This window comes from Mus caroli, chromosome 8, assembly GCF_900094665.2.
Source record: "Mus caroli chromosome 8, CAROLI_EIJ_v1.1, whole genome shotgun sequence".
NCBI classification, from domain to species: domain Eukaryota; kingdom Metazoa; phylum Chordata; class Mammalia; order Rodentia; family Muridae; genus Mus; species Mus caroli.
In genome coordinates this window covers 85,190,320-85,206,906 of record NC_034577.1, presented here as the reverse complement: position 1 = coordinate 85,206,906, position 16,587 = coordinate 85,190,320, and the positions used below count along the sequence as shown (strand labels likewise).

The window sequence follows — 16,587 nt, the reverse complement described above, 5'->3', positions numbered from 1 at the left end:
CTAGATAAATACTTTTTTTCTGTTCTCTTCTTATTTTTTTATTAGATATTTTCTTTATTTACATTTTAAATGTTATCCCCTTTCTTGGTTTCCCCTCCAAACACTCCTACCCCCAGCCCCGCCCTCTGCTCACCAACCCACCCACTCCTGCTTCCTGGCTGTGGATTCCCCTACGTGTGGGCATAGAGCCTTCACAGGACCAGGGGCCTCTCCTCCCATTGATGACCTACAAGGCTACCCTCTGCTACATGTGGAGCTGGAGCCATGAGTCCCACCATGTGTACTCTTTGGTTGATGGTTTAGTCCCAGGGAGCTCTAGAGGTACTGGTTAGTTCATATTGCTGTCCCTCCTATGGGGCTGCAAACCCCTTCAGCTCCTTGGGTCCTTTCTCTAGCTCCCCCATTGGGGACCTTGTGCTCAGTCCAATGGTTGGCTGCAAGCATCCACCTCTGTATTTGTCAGGCACTGGTCAAATACAGGAGAAAGGTATAACAGACTTCTGTCAGCAAGCACTTGTTGGCATCCACAATACTGTCTGGGCTTGGTGACTGTGTATGGGATGGATCCCCAGGTGGGGCAGTCTCTGGATGGTCATTCCATCAGTCTCTGCTCTACACTTTGTCTCTGTAACTCCTTCCATGGGTATCTTGTTTCCCCTTCTAAGAAGGACCAAAGTATCCACACTTTGGTCTTCCTTCTTCTTGAATTTCATGTGGTTTGTGAATTGTATCTTGGGTATCCCGAGCTTCTGGGCTAATATCCACTTATCAGTGAGAGTATATCATGTATATTCTTTTGTGATTGGGTTACCTCACTCAGGATGATATTTTCTAGTTCCATCCATTTGCCTACGAATTTCATGAATTCGCTGTTTTTAATAGCTGAGTAGTCCAGACTTCTAACTAGCTTTGTAAGCTGTATTCTGACACACCAACAGATTGCTGAGACAGAACAGAGGCAAAAAGAAGAGAGTGTTAGAAAGTACTGAAAGAGACCAAGAAGGTCACATTCATGGGATAAATGTGAATGTGGTCTCACTCCCAGGAAGATGCTGAGTGGTTCCTGAGGACCCTTCTAGTGCCTGTGTGTCTTTAGTTTAACAGTGACAACCAGGACCCTAGAGGAGGGGGAAGGAGACCTCAGTGGGTCTCTTGGACTCATCTTACTGAGGCCTCTCTAGCAAGGGGCCGCCTTTTTCTTGGGGAAGGCTTTGAGTTTAGATGGTTATGAGCACTTGATTGCCTTTGGTGGAGTCCTCTGGGCTTATTGTCTGGTTTCGACCCTCCTTTGTTCATTGCTAGCAAGTATGAATTCTCGGGATGTTTCTAGATAGAGGAAAGCATAGAGATGTAATAGGTAGACAGGCCTGTGTCCAGATCCTAGCTGCCCACTAAGCTGGCTGGAGGACTCGAGAACGGCCATTGCGCCTCAGTCTCCCCCCTGCCCATCGACCTCAGAGGATGCACATTATTTTCTTTCCTAGCTATGATCCTCCTTTTTGACCGGCCCCCTGTTCCGTGCTGCAGACTTCTTTCTGTTTTTCTCGACTATGGACCATTCCTCTGATGAAACAAATTCCGCTGGCTGTCCTGCTGCTGTCCCTCACAGATATTCTCTCTTCCTCAGATGTCCCACACCATCGAGTCCTATCCACACGTCTCCTTTACCTGGCACACTTCTCAGCCGTGCTTTGAGAGTCCGTTCACTTCCAACTTCCTTGGAGAAGATTCTTTCCTCTTTAGCCTCCCAAGACCAGGTGGTGGCCCCAGGCTGTCAGTGCCGGTCATCTTGTGGGTATGCTCTGTTAACTACCCATACAATCCGAAGCCACTCGTGACGTAGGACCCTGGAACTCAGAAACGTATGAGTGAATGGATGACTGTGCCAGATTATCCAGGTAAAGCCTCCAGTGTGGAGCCTGCTCGTAAACAACAGATGCTCAGGAAATGCTTCTCTCTGAATGCAGGAAAACATTCTTCCTCAGATCTGAGCAACGGCATTGAATCCATACTTACATGGCACCCTTGAGTATGCATATTTCTTCTTAAATGTAGGGTTCTGGAACATTGATCTAGGATTCTCTGAGACCCCCCTCCCCCCGTTAGCTATGTCAAGAGTACCAAGGGAGCCAGAGATAACAGAGATGCAGGCTCTTCTTGGTCAGTTTGAAAGAACTCCTTGGTTCAAATTGCCATTATCATCCCCCGATCATAGCCAATCAGTGAAAGGGCCTACCTTTAATGTGAGGCCTCATGTTAATGATGTTTATGCAAATTGCTGCTGGCATATTGCTCAGTGGTAAGTACAGTTATGTTTGGGTTCATGTGTATGTTATGTTTAGTTTCTTTCTTCTTGTTCTTACAGGTTAGTTGTGACCTGATCTTGAAGGGCCAAAGAGTGGAGACTCTCAGACAGTAGTTCCCGAAATGTCTGACGTGCTTTCGGGCTGCCACAGTTACACAGGCTATCCCAGTGACTTTGCTCACAACACTTGTGACTCTCTCACCAGCCTGCAAGATAGACATTATCAACATATTACAAGCGAGGAAACCACAGTTCGAGACACTTAAGTAATTTGCTTTGTTGAACTGAGGTGGAATCAAGTTTGTTTCTAGGGTTATGGACTTCAGATCCCAAGTTCCATGTTCTGGGTGTGGCTGCCCTTCTAGGCTAGAAGATTCTGTAATAGGTGAGAACACACACAGAGACATGAGAGAGAGAGAGAGAGAGAGAGAGAGAGAACCCCATAGAAGGAGCTAGGGAGATAGAGGAGACAGGACACCAGGGGAACAAGACCTAAAACAACTGAGCAAAGAGTTCACATGAACTCACAGAGCCTGAAGCAGCTTACACAGGACCGACAAAGGTCTGCACCGGGTCCTCCCCATGTATACTGTAGCTTTCAGCTTAGTGCTTTTATGGGACTCCTGTATTGCATCCACCCCCGACCAGCAGGAAAGACACAACACCACGTTGTCCTTCTTCAAGCAGGTTTATTCAGGAACGCTTCACATTGCAATGCAGGAACGGGAATCCACCAAACAACCCCAGGCGCACCTTAAATACCCTACTGACTCCTCCCAATCACCCCAGTCACGTAGTGGCAGTCCATTGGTTCACAGCAAGTGACAACACCTCAGGAGAGCTGACAAGGCATGGAGTCTGCACAGTGCAGGCGGCTGGGATGTGGCTAAGTCAGAGGTAATGAGGAAGTCAGGCGCAGGTCATAAGACCTGGCAGCTGTCCCGGGTGTCATCTTGGGGCGGGGGCCGCACCCTTTTCTCATACTCCTGAATGTGTGCACGAGTGTATCTCTGATTCCTATGCCTTCTTTAGGGGTTCATTTATTTTTCTGTTGGTTTGTCTTGTCCAACTTCAATATGATGGTCTTCGTTTTGTCTTAATATATCTTATTTTGTTAAATAAAACAGTCATTTTATATTTAGAACACTTTTAAAAAAGAAAAAAGGGAAAAGAAAGAGAAAGAAAGTTCTTCAACAGAGAGAGATTTCTCTGTAGGCATATGCTTGTCAGAACGGTTTGGAGGCTCCGCGCTTCTCTTTGTGGTCCCACCTCACCTCATCAGCGCAGACCCTTTCAAGCCCACATTCATACACCTTCAGGAGGCTTTTAAGATTCCTAGCTGCAGAACTCTGTCCTCATGTTGGATTCACAAGCACACCCCTTTAGGGCTTACACACTCCCGCTTCTAAAACCCTATACTTTATTCCTTTCCTGAGTCAATCTCTGCCTGAATACACAAATCCCAGACATCTCTACATCAGGATGCTGAATCTCGATCTCACTGTTTAAGCCTTTTCTCTGTGCTTACCTTTAAGATTCTGCCGGATCCCCGTGGAACTTTGCTGACTTGTTGCTTGCCCTCTCTTCCTCTCCTCAAATCTGCATATACTATATGAGGCATAACTTCAGGCTTGGGTGAGACCACAGGGAGTTCCTTGTATTTCCAGTTTGGTTTTCTCTATCTGAATTACGGGATCACAGCCATCTAAGGGTCAAGAAGTCGTTTAGTAAAAGAGTTAACCTCATTGGTGTAGAGCTTACATACCATAGCATGTACTGGCTTTAAGTGCTCAGCTTGATGAGTTTTGACAAACCGAGAAGTGCTGCTATCAGACCTTAAGAGAATTTGGTGGAGAATCCACATCATCCTGGTCTTTTCTATGGGGGGAGACTTGATTTCAGTCTTGATCTCAGTAACGGGCCTGTTTAAATCTCTTACATCTTCTTTGGTAGATCAATCATATATACTTACAAGTCATTCACTGCTTTTAGGTTTGTCGGCTTTTTAGAGGGTTAGTTTTCAAAGTGCATCCCCAGCGATGCTCTCGATTTCACTGGAATCTGTCGTTACAATTTCTTTAATTTGAGGTTTCCTCCTCTTTTGTCTTTTTCAGTTCAATCTTAACTTTTTCAAAAAGCTAATGCTGTGTTTGATTTTGTATGCCGTTGTTCTCAGTATTTAACATCTCTTGCTACCCACGGAGTTTGGAGTTGGCCTTTTTTTAAATCTAGAGTCTTGAAATGAATCATTAGGTTGTTTATTGAACTCATTCTATTTCTTTTTTCTTAAGATTTATTTACTATGTATACAGCACTCTGCCTGCAGTACACCTGCACGCCAGAAGAGGGCACTAGATCTCATTAGAGATGGTTATAAGTCATCACATGGTTGCTGGGAATTGAACTCAGGTCCTCTGGTAGAGCAGATAATGCTCCTAACCTCTAAGCCATCTCTCCGGCCATCGTTCTACTTTTTAAATGTGAGACTTTATAGCTACAAATTTCTTCTTCGGACTGCCTTGGCTGTGCCTCACAGGGTAAGTTTTCCTTTATTTGACTCTGGGAATTTCTTTTGAGATTTTTCAACGATATATAATTTCCTATAGTTTCTATCCTTTTTTTCTTGCTTTTTAAAATTTATTTATTTATTTATTTTTTATTTATTATTTATCTCTGGTCTGATAGGATACAAGAAATCACGTCCTCTTTGTATTCATTAAAGCTTGGTTTATGGCATATGATGCAATCAGTTTTGGAAAGGTTTCAATTGCTCCTGAGAAGAGTGTGTATTCTGTAGGTGGACTAATGGTAAACAGCTGTTAACCCCAGTCATTTACAGTGTATTTGATCTCTGGAGTTTCTTTAGTTATTTTTAGTTTGGAATGTGAGAGTGAGGCACAGAACTCTTACTTTTATGGCTTTAATTTGAATTTCCTTGGTAATTAAAGATGCTGAATACCCTTGATAAGATGTGCTTATTGGCCATTAGCATATTTTTTGAAGAATATACTCAAAGATATACCTGTTTGTATTATTGATAGTTTGTTTTTAAGTTTCTCAGTTATGAGTTCTTTCTACATTTTTGAGTCTCACCAGACATATATAATGTATTTTTTCCCAGCTTGTCTTTTTGACTACCTTAATTTAAAATGACTAACATGTTTTTGACCCTGTGAAATTCTTAGCTGACCCAAAGTTGTTCAGGTTTTTCTAATTTTCTCTTTAGAAGTTTCAGTTTTGCTTTTGCCATACACCCAGCACACGGCCTGCCGTGTTGAATGTTTCATGTGCACTTGAAGAGAGTGTGCATTTTGTATCCAGGGAGCGAATGCCACTTAGGCCAGGTTGTCTGACAGTGATGCTTAAACCACCTATGTTTTCATTGATTTTCTGTCCACCCATCTTATGAATTATTGAAAGGAGTGTTGGAAACTCCGACTTTAATTTAAATGGATCTGTTCCTCCTCTGCTCCTTGTCAGTGTTGTGCGGTATACTTTAACGCTCTGTTATGAGGTGAACGCTCATTTAGCCTTGTTATACCTTCCTGCCCTGTTAGCCCAGCTCCTTAAGGCAGTAGTACGTCTCCATTTCTCATGGTCCCAGCTTCAAAGCTCACATGGTGTGGTATGAACACAGCCCCTCCACTTCAGGGTTTGCTCCGTGAGCCATCTCTTCACAATTGTACCTTTAAGTTATGGACAATTTGGTGTAGAAGTCGGATTCCATGAAGTATACAGAATGTGGTTTTTTTCTTTTTCTTTTTCTTTTTGTCCAGTCTGACAATGTCTGACCAATATTTTCTATGCTTTTTCTTTACTTGTATGAAATGCGGTTATTGAAATTATTTATCTATCATCTTGATATTCAACTCATTTTTCTTCTTTCTCTATACCTGTCTCCTTACTTCCTCTTCTTTCCCTCCCCCCTCTCTCTCTCTCTCACACACACACACACACACACACACACACACACACACACACACACATACACACACCGTCTCTCTGTCCTGGAACTCACTGGCTTCAAACTCAGAGAGATCCAGCATCTCTGCCTCCTGCCTGCTGGGACCAGGCCCAGCCCCTGACTTTATTTATATGAAGTTTCACATTTCATCTATTATATCTTTCATAATTAATTCAAATTTGTTTTAGATTTATTAATTTTTTTCTGTGTATAGAGTTGTGGTTGTGCCAAAGATTATACTGTGTATCTTTAACTGTCAAGTTCTACCCACAGAAAGTATATAGACTACCTCACATGTAATGTGAGACCCTTATACATGCACTATCCTTTCTCCCTTCTATGTTCCATGACATCTATGTTCCAAAACATTGCTGTCATTTTTTTCTTTGTTTAATTACTTTACAAAAGTTTTTTTTTAGGTGAAAAAAGTATATTTATTTATTCTTTGTAATTTCCTGCATTGCTTACTGTTTGCATAGACCTTTTCTTTTCTTTTCTTTTCTTTTTTTGATAGACTATTTTCTCACATAATAAATCCCGATCATTTTTTCCCCCTCTCTACTTCTCCCAGTACCTTCCCTCTTCCCTTCCCAACCAGATCCACTCCCTTTCTGTCTCTCGTTAGAAAGGAACAGACTTCTGAGAAATGATAATCAAGTATTAAAAATAAAATATGATAAGAGAAAATAAGACTATCATATCAAAATTGGACAAGACAAACCAACAGAAGAAAAAGAGCCCGAGAAAAGCAACTGGTGTCAGAGACACGCTTGTTCACACGCTCATGAGTCCTGTAAACATGCTACACCGGAAGCTGTAGTATTTAGTGGGAGGCCCTGGGCAGACCCTTGCAGACCCAGTCCGGTACATGCCACTTCAGACTCTGTGAGTTCATATGAGCTTTGCTCATGTTGATTTTGAGGGCCACGTTTTCTTGGTGGCTTCTATCCTCTCTGGCTCTTACATTCTTTCTGTCCCCCTTTCCCCTCTTTCACAGGGCTCCCTGAGCTCTGAGGGGAGGGATTTGATGGAGACACCCCATTTAAGGCCGGGTGTTCCAAAGACCTGACGTTTTATTTGGACCCACATTCCTTTGGCTTGAAAGACATTCACTTCACATATGTACATACGTACGTACGTTGATGCTGCGGTCTGCTGGTTGGTTCAGGATTGCGAGTTTCTCTCCTGAATGACGGACGACATTTTCATTGTCCACTGAAACTACATTGGCACCTTTTTCTTTCAGAGTTAAACAGTGTCACTGATTGTCTTGTCACTTACATTATTTACGGTATTTCATCTTTTCCCTTGGCTGCTGCTGAAGCTTTGAAGATTTATTTTTTCCTTTCTGATTAGTGTCTGGTACCGCATTTATGCCATGTGCTGATGCTATATGGTGTGGCGATGTTGCTGTCTTTATATTTAACCTCCTTAATGTTGAGTGAACAGGGATCTGTGAATATGCAGCACTCGAGTTTGTAAAAATTTTCAGACATCATTTCTTCAAAAAATCTATCTCCCTTCCTCCCTTCTTCTGGGACTCCAACTCCATGTTAGACTGTTTGGTATTCTCTAAGGTCCCTTGGCTTTAGACAGTTTGCTATTATTAAACAACCCCACACTTTAAGGGTTGGGTTTTCTAAGGTCTTTGTGATGGTCCACTTGTGAGCCCACCTTTGGGTGCGCCTATGAGGGCATTTCCAGAGATAATTAGATTACGAGTACTCTGAAATAACGAATGAGCTAATTCCTTGACGCCTTCATAATATGGTGGCACTCCAGGAAGGTGGTGAAGGCTAGGAAGTGGGGCTACTTGGAGGAAGCGGGTGACTGTGGGACTGTTTGCTCTAGTTTTCTGTCTCACTCAGCTTCCCATCAAGAACAGCCTCTGTAACACACGCCATAGCAGTCTGGTGAAGTGTATGGGGCCGAAAAACCATGCACTGAATTCTCTGAAATGGGGGGGGGGGNGGGGCGGCAAAATTAGTCTTTCCTCCTTGTAGATTGCGTATGTCAGACATTCTACCAGAATTCGAGACAGGAACATAATAATGTTTTTAGTGAATTCCCTGGGTGTTTTGCAAGTTTTCTTCCTTCTGGATGGTTATTAACAGGAATGCCTCCCAGGAGCATGTAGGATCTATTCTTTCGCTCATGGACCGCTGGTAAATGTTCTTTGGTAGTTGCTCTCTAGGTAGTCGTGGTGTACAGATATCAAAAGATACAGGGTCACCCGGTGACCTAGCAGATGCTTTCTCCTTGAAGCTCTTTGTTTTGTATTCCTGTGCCTCAAACTCCAGCCACTACGCTCCCCTTTAGCTTTGATCCACATTTCTTCAGCACAGGAGGCCCCATCCTCTGCATGTATTCCTCATTCCGATTTTGGGGTAGGATGCAAGGTTAGAAGTAGAAACCCAGGGACTCGTTTAAATTATTTTCTAGTGTCTAAAAACAATAATTTCATAAAATTTTGCAGTACTGGATATATACAACTTTTAGTGACAAAGGTAGTTGGTTCCCTTAATTCCATCACAGCCAGAATTTGTTTCAGGAATCACTTTTAAGGTAAATTGTCATGGTTGTCATAGAGTTAACAAGGGCTGGACCAAAGCAAGATAGAGAAACCCCATGAGTCTGCTCATCTGCAATGTTTATAGACGTTCTAGGATAGACTATGATATTGAAGCAGGAGTTCTTTTAGGTATCAAAGCCCTAGAGATGCTAGACCAATCATTTTGGAGAACTTCACAGCTATAAAGTTTTGGGACTTATGACTCCTTTCCTCCGTGAGGTCCAAGGCCACAGACTCAGTCACCACATGCAGAGATCAGAACATAACATAACCAGGTGAAGTTTTTGTGACCTCTAGCCATGGGCTATGACTATTAGTCCTTAGAAATGAATGGGTATTGTGTAAAATCCAAGTTTATTCTCTTACCAGACCATAAATGACTCAGCATCCCAGAGGACAGGTTGGCAAAGGAGATTCAGAGAGTTCCTGAGCCAATACTGTGACAGGAGCAAGAGAACTTGAACTAAGACAAGATAAGGGTAAAGGAAAAGGCTGGTGATGGACCAAGCTTCAGACTGAAAGAAAGCCTTCAGAGATGCAAAGCCAAAGAAATAGTCAGGGCTCACAGTGCCATCATGATGTCTCTTAGGTACAGGGAAATGAGGCAACCACTTAGGTTTAGAGGGTATGGGAGAGAGGGAGAATCTATTCATCCATTAAATAGTTTCTGTGCCTGTAGTTTACTAAGCGCTGACATGGGCACTTTCCAGTGTACTCAGTGAGAGTGTTGACACACATACATTTCCCTGTAATTAGGGAAGAAACCAAATGGCATATGTTCCTAGGTGGTTTCCATGGCTGCGTCCTGTTCTCTGTCTGCATCCTGGTGAGTTTCAGCTCCTTATCCTCAGCCTGGCTTTCCTTTCCTTATGGCCTTAATGTCTGGGGAGGGGGATCCCCTTTACCACTCCAAAAATAGAATGTGTTCATGGGGGAGGTGAAGGTGGATTATATCAGAAAAAAAGGTTCTAGGAGCCAAGTCAGGTTATTTCTATTCACCCTGTGGAGACAATTTACAGTCTTAGAATTTTGGTTTCTATGTTCTGGGAAGGACATTTTAGGACCAGTAGCATCTTATGACATCACTGGGGAGGATTTCCTGACTCAGGCAGAGCTGGGTAGGGTGTAGTAAAAAGTCCATGGACCCTGTTCTTGACCGCCAAGGAATCACAGAGACAAATCCTCAGCGTGCATGCTCATTAGCTATATGAATAAGTTATTCATCTACCCAGGACCCAGATTTATTACCTGTAAAGTGGAGGTTTTTTTTGTTTTTTTGTTTTTTTGTTTTTTTTTTTTGGTTTTTCGAGACAGGGTTTCTCTGTGTAGCCCNGGCTGTCCTGGAACTCACTTTGTAGACCAGGCTGGCCTCGAACTCAGAAATCCACCTGCCTCTGCCTCCCGAGTGTTGGGATTAAAGGCGTGCGCCACCACGCCCAGCTCAAGTGGAGTTATTTTAAGAATTTGGTAGAAAGTCAAAAGAGAGATATGAAAAGGGCCGACTGCTAAACGTGGAACAGGTAGACATCGGCTAGCCCTTCCTTCCATGCTTCTTTGACCCTCATTAAATCACACAGGACTGAGGATTCTTGGTGAGGAGGGCTATGAATTAAAGAGAGCATGTGTGAAAATGCATTCTCTTCCCTCAGACTCTGCCTCTCTGTGTTTTTCTCTGTCTGTCTCTGTCTCTTTCTGTGTGTCTGTCTCTCCCTCTCTGAAGTTATATCAGGGAGCATGGCATTTATTAGCCACTTAGTGTTGTCTACTAAAAGGCTGTTTTTAAAAAGATTTATTTATTTATTTATTTATTTATTTATTTATTTATTTATTTCATGTATGTGAGTACACTGTCCCTGTCTTCAGGCACACCAGAAGAGGGCATCAGATCCCTTTACAGATGGTTGTGAACCACCATGTGGTTGCTGGGAATTGAACTCAGGACCTCTGTGATCTTAACTGCTGAACTAGGTAAAAGCCCCACTAAAAGACTTTTGAGGAAATGAAACCCAAGACCCAAAGATGCTCTGGTAGACCTCTTTTGTTTTGTTTTGTTGTGTTTTTTTTTTTTTTTCTAGATCTCTGTTCTAAACCACCATGTCTTTGATTCTCTAGGGCTATCTGAAGCAAGCAGTTGGGTAATTTCATCCTTTGGACCAGAGGAGAAAAATATCTCTGAGGTACCTTGTTCTTAACTGCCAAGCCCTTTACTATAGTGCTATCCCTTAATATGAAGTCACAAATAGCCAATCATCTGTTACCCTGCTTCTAGGAAGTGACATTCTCAAAGGCCCAGATTTGGAAGACCAGGTGACCCAAGAGCTGCTTACTTTCTCCTTTCCCCTCTCCCCCTCCCCTTCCTCTCCCCCTCCCCTTCCTCTCCCCCTCCCCTTCCTCTCCCCCTCCCATCTCTCTCATTCACCTCAGATTCCTGGGGTTCATCTGTTCAGTAACCCCTTTACTGACTGAAATGTAGCTTCTACCTTTTGTGAACCTGCATCCTGGCTGCTGTGTGGTGACCACGAAGCCAAATCTTCTAGCCAAAAGTATGGCTTATGGAACATCTAATTGATGACTGGAGGTACCGGATATTTACCCACCAATTGTTATCCCTCAGTGATTTAAAGTGGCTCTTCCCTGAACATTAATTCTAACCCATGAATGGGCTAGCCTGCTTTTGTCACTAGAGTATTCTTCTGAGCAACAAGACACAGGTATTTAAAGTAGTCTACCTCCATTAAACAGGAAACTGCTGGTGATATCTGGCCTGGCGATAATTTTTGTGGTAACCTCTAGGTGATTTTTAAGCTAACATGTAGTTGGGGTATTTGTTGAGCATGTACTATATATTCTTGGTTTCATTCTACAAGTTCTGAAGACCTGGCAGTTAAAATGACAAACCAGTTTCACTTCTCAAGGTTCAGATTCTTAAAAAAAATTTTTTTTTACACAATAGCAACAACCCCAGGCAGTTTCTACCAAGGCCCCAAACAGCCCAGCCCTTCTGTTTCCCATTCAGATGTTTCAGACACTTCCACAGCCCGCCATCCCCTGCCTTGCTCTTCACCTAGCTTCGCTTCAGTTCTACTTATCAGCCCTGCAAGCTCGCTTGAGTGTTCTCAAACACCTCCGACATGGGAAATCCTCCATACTTCTTCTGTTTTGTGAAAGGCTTTACCACATACCTATTGGCCCTGAAATCCAAGTCTCATACTTTGTGTATGTGTGTGTGTGTGTGTGTGTGTGTGTGTGTGTGCAATTCTTTTACCACACAGGGCCCAACAAAATAACTACTAAAGACAGAACAGGTCCTGAGTGCTTTGCACGAATCACTTCACTGAATCAAAACCCTAGAGGTATACATTCTCACCATCCTATTTTACAGATGAGAAAACTGAGGCCAGGGGAGGGTGAGTCACAGTTCCTAGCCAGGAAGCAGCAGAGCCAAGATTGAATCAAGCAGCATGCTCTCTCCCACAGTGCCTCCGGTGTAGTGGGAGAGATAGGCACTGAACCAAGAATTTTACTGATAACCATCTAATTACCATGGTGATGAGTACTTTAAAAAAGAAGTCAAGAAGCCCTGCTTGCCTCAGTCAGTAAAGGAAATATTTCCTTGAAAGTGATTCCTGACATGGCCCGCAGAACCCTTTTCATGACATCAGCAGCAGGCAGCCTTCTGGAAGGGATGGCAGACACAGCCTGCAGGACTCTTTCTGACATCAGCGGCAGGAAGCCTATGCAGAGAACGGCGAGAGTCTATCACAGAGATCATCCCTAGATGGCCAGTCCCCTGCTCTTCATACTGCACAATGAGACCTGGTCCCTTTAAACTTAACTTTGTTCCATACTGTTGGCCAATAGGCAACTGCTCTGGTTTCTTTTCTGTGTCCTGGACCAAGGATTGACATACTTTTTCTATATGGGGCCAAATAAAGAATATTTTAGGCTATGTGGGCCAAATAGTTTCTGCTGCAACTTTTCAGCTCTGTAATAATGTAAAAGCAGCCATAGAAAGAAACATAAAGAAGGCCAGCTGCTGTGGAAGTAGGTATGGAGGCTTCTCCAAGAGTTACCCTGTGATCTAGCTATCTATGCTGGGTATATAAACATAAAGTTTTCAGAAATCCATATTTGTCACCACAGGATTCACATGGGGCACCTCATAGAATAAGCCAAGCCAAGACGCCCATTGTTGGATGAGTGGATAAAGAAAATATATATATATATATATTGCACACACTTATATGTGCCACACACATACATATATGCCACACATACAAATATATATACACATATATGTCACATATATACATACATAAACACACACACACACACACACACCCCATATAGTGCTTTGTTTGCTTAGACACAAAGAAAACACCTGTCCTATGCAGGAAAACAGATGGAAGCAGAACTTACCACACTAAGTGAAATAAGCCAGACTCAGAAAAACAAAGAAAAGGGAAAGAAAAAAAGAATTAAGCAAAATAACCCAAGAAAGTCAGGTCATGAAAGCAGACAGCAGAGGGAAGCAGAAGGGCATGTGCTCAGAGCAGTACATACGAAAAAGAAAAGCGTTATGTTGTACAGTTAATATACAATTCTAAACAAACGCCACAGGCAGTAGATAATGAGTTATACTGGTAATGTTTCAATAAACTTTACTGATGGACACTGAAGTTCCAACTTCTTATACTTATTACACCATAAAGTAAACTATTCTTCTTCTTCTGCTTTTTATTCAACCATTTAGAAAATGTAAGATCTCTTATCTCACAGGCTAGCTGCAGAAAAACAGAAGGCTGGGTCTGCCCTGGGGCTGTAGTTGGCAGATTCTATGCCTGATCTGTGTTTCCAGGCCTTGTATAGACATCTTTCTCTGTTTTGTTCCAGAGTTCTCCAGAACTCTTCTTTTATTCAAGATGAGACTAACATCTTCCTGATTCTTGTCTGTGTTGTCTCCCACCAAGGGATACTGGAGAAGGAAAAGGGAACAGAGAGAGGAAGAGCCACTGTTGCAGCCAGCAAGGCTGCTGTCCCTTCTCCAGGTCCCACACGTCAGTCTTTGCAGCTCCTGCACCAGGCTCTTCCTCTTCTTCTCCTTGGTACTTTTCATGACTTGTGTCTACTGCATGTCATGGTTTTCTTACCTCTCGCTGATCACCACCTCCACTCTGCCTTCCACCCCACTGCTCCGTAAGCAGCTCTCCAAGGTGGTGGATGGTCCCAGGTCTCTCTGATTGGCACTGGATGTGACTGACTCCCTCTGGCTGAAATGCTCTCCCCGATTTTGGAAACTCATCCTTGGTCTCCTTTGTCTCCTTTCCTTCCTCTTCCTGGCTTGGCTAGGTTCATCTCCTGTTCAGGATCTGTTCTCCTTCTAGTTTCTTACCTTAATCCTGTGCTTTCTCTTTGAAGTTTGCCCGAGGCACAGTCCATGTCTCTGGCTTTTACCTCTCTAGTGTCTTAAAGGTCTTCAGATGTTACATGTTCCAAACTAGACTCATTTACTTACCCTACTGCCTGTTCAGTTACTAAGTACATGCATCAGTGAACGATAAATCAAGAGAACAATTTTGAGCAAAATGAGAATCCTTGCCCTTGGGGACATATTGTCTAATGAAAAAGACTAAATTTTAACACCTCTGAGTCTCCACGGCTCGTCTTTCTATCATAATGGCCCATTCCTATTGTTCTTGTCTAGGTATTTAGATATCTAATAAGTCCTGGAAGTCAGAAGTACTTTTAACATCCCCACTATCAACTCCCCACAATCTTCTACTCTGGTTGGTTTACCCCATTGATTTCTTGACTCAAGTTCCCCTCAGCCTGACTGTGATAGTTTGAATAGGGTTGTCTCTCACAGATTCATGTGTTTGAATGCTTGGCACACAGGGAAAGGCACTATTTGGAGGTGTAGGCTTGTTGGAGTAGGCGTGGCATCGTTGGAGGGAGTGTGTCACTGTGGGCATGGGCTTTCCTCCAAAAGACAGTCCCCTTCTGCTGCCTGTGGGTCAAGATATAAAACTCTTGGCTCCTTCCCTTGTATCATGACGGCCTGCACACCTCCATGCTTCCCTCCATGATGATAATGGATTGAATGTCTGAAACTATAAGCCAGCCCCAATTAAATGTTGTCCTTTATAAAAGTTGCCTTGGTCATGTTGTCTCTTCACAGCAATGAGACCCCAAATAAGACACTGAGAGCTACTTTTTCAGCCCTCTTCCTCTGTATCTCCTACTGAATCCCTGATTCATCCACCGTAGACCTCTTGCAATCTTTATATTTCTCTCACATTACCACCCCAAGTCTTGTTTCCATGTACGAACCCCAACTGAACTACGTCCAGAACTTTCCATGGTCCTTAGAATCAGGCACAGGAGCCTCACATCTATGCTTTCAGGAACCTTTCTTCTCTGCTAACTCCTGCTGGCTTGCCTCCCACATGGAGTTCCCATCCTGTAGTGTGCAACCCCTGATTCCCACTGCACTATTTCTGATCTTGAGCTTGTCTCTTCTCTCTGTCAGGCATGCTAAAGACAACCTTTGAGTTTGGATGGTTCAAATTCACCCTTTGGAACTCCGCCCTATCATTACTTCCTTGGTAAGGCCTCTTGGTCTCTGCAGACAGATGTTTGAACACTTCTCATGGTGTTTGCATCTATTTCTGAAGGTTGAATACTTTGGTTGATGTTTGTCTTCTCAGTGGTTCTCCAAGATGGGGATTCTTGCTTTGTACCCATATTAGACACAAAGGAGGTATTTGATAAGTATTTGTTAGCCAGTAGATAGAAGGATGCTTGATAACTACTGCGAACCAGTGGATAACTAGCCGGAAGGAAGGACTGATGGAAAGCAGCAGAATTTCTCTGCCCCAGATCACCTTTCTCATTTCTTTTCCTGACCTTCCCAGGCTGCTCGGATGCTGCCTTCTCTGATCCTCATAGTGGAAATTCATCCCCTGCCTTCCTGTCCTCTGCATCATGGCCACCCCAGCAGCAATCATCTTGTTCCTTTCTCTATGGTGTTTGAAGCAGCTGTGCCCTTGTGATCCCGGATGTTTCCTGACTTCCAGGACTGATCTTGTTCATCTATGTAACTTCCAAGGCTCAAGAGAGACTTTGAGAACTACTTTCTTCAGATGGTCCATGTCTTTGTGAGCCATTCTCCAAACATGTTGTCACAGCCACCCAAGGGCTGAGAAGGGACACTTTCGCCATGTCTATTGCTATCATTTCCCCGCATAGCCATCAAAAACCGTCCCTTTCCTGGGCTTCCTATAAATCGTAACACAATGATTCATGTCCTAACTCACGATTTCTGAGTTGCTGGTGGTTTGATGAGTTTATTACCCCGTGTCTTCACTGCCTTGGGATCCATTTCAGCCCACTGCAGTTTTGTTGCATTTACCTTTCTAAGAATGTCCTTGCCTGTGCTTTTAAATCAATTCTTGTGTTCACAAGAATCCAGTTCCTTCCAACCTGTGTAAATCCACTCTTCTGCTTTCCTTTTGTCTTACTAGAGTTTGATGGCCAAGGCAGGAACATAGTAACTCAGTCAGCCTCCCTTCCTCTGCATCACCAAGAAAAGGCTGGGGGCGTGGCTTAAGACTACAATGATCACCTAACGTGTGCAGGGGTGTGGGACGGATATCAAAGAAATGAGAAAGGGGGGATGGGAAGAAAAGAGAGAAATGAAGAGACAGAGAGGCAGAGAGGCAGAGAGAGAGGGAAAGGGAGAGAGAG

General features: G+C 43.4%; 1 long non-coding RNA gene across 1 annotated transcript; it reads left to right on the top strand.

Moving 5' to 3' along the window:
• The first annotated feature begins 2,737 nt into the window (after nucleotides 1–2,737).
• On the top strand, nucleotides 2,738–16,320 carry LOC110299644. Its single transcript, XR_002378501.1, has 3 exons — nucleotides 2,738–2,867; nucleotides 10,954–11,018; nucleotides 15,756–16,320. It is a non-coding gene; the product is annotated as an uncharacterized LOC110299644 (long non-coding RNA).
• Nucleotides 16,321–16,587: the final 267 nt, after the last annotated feature.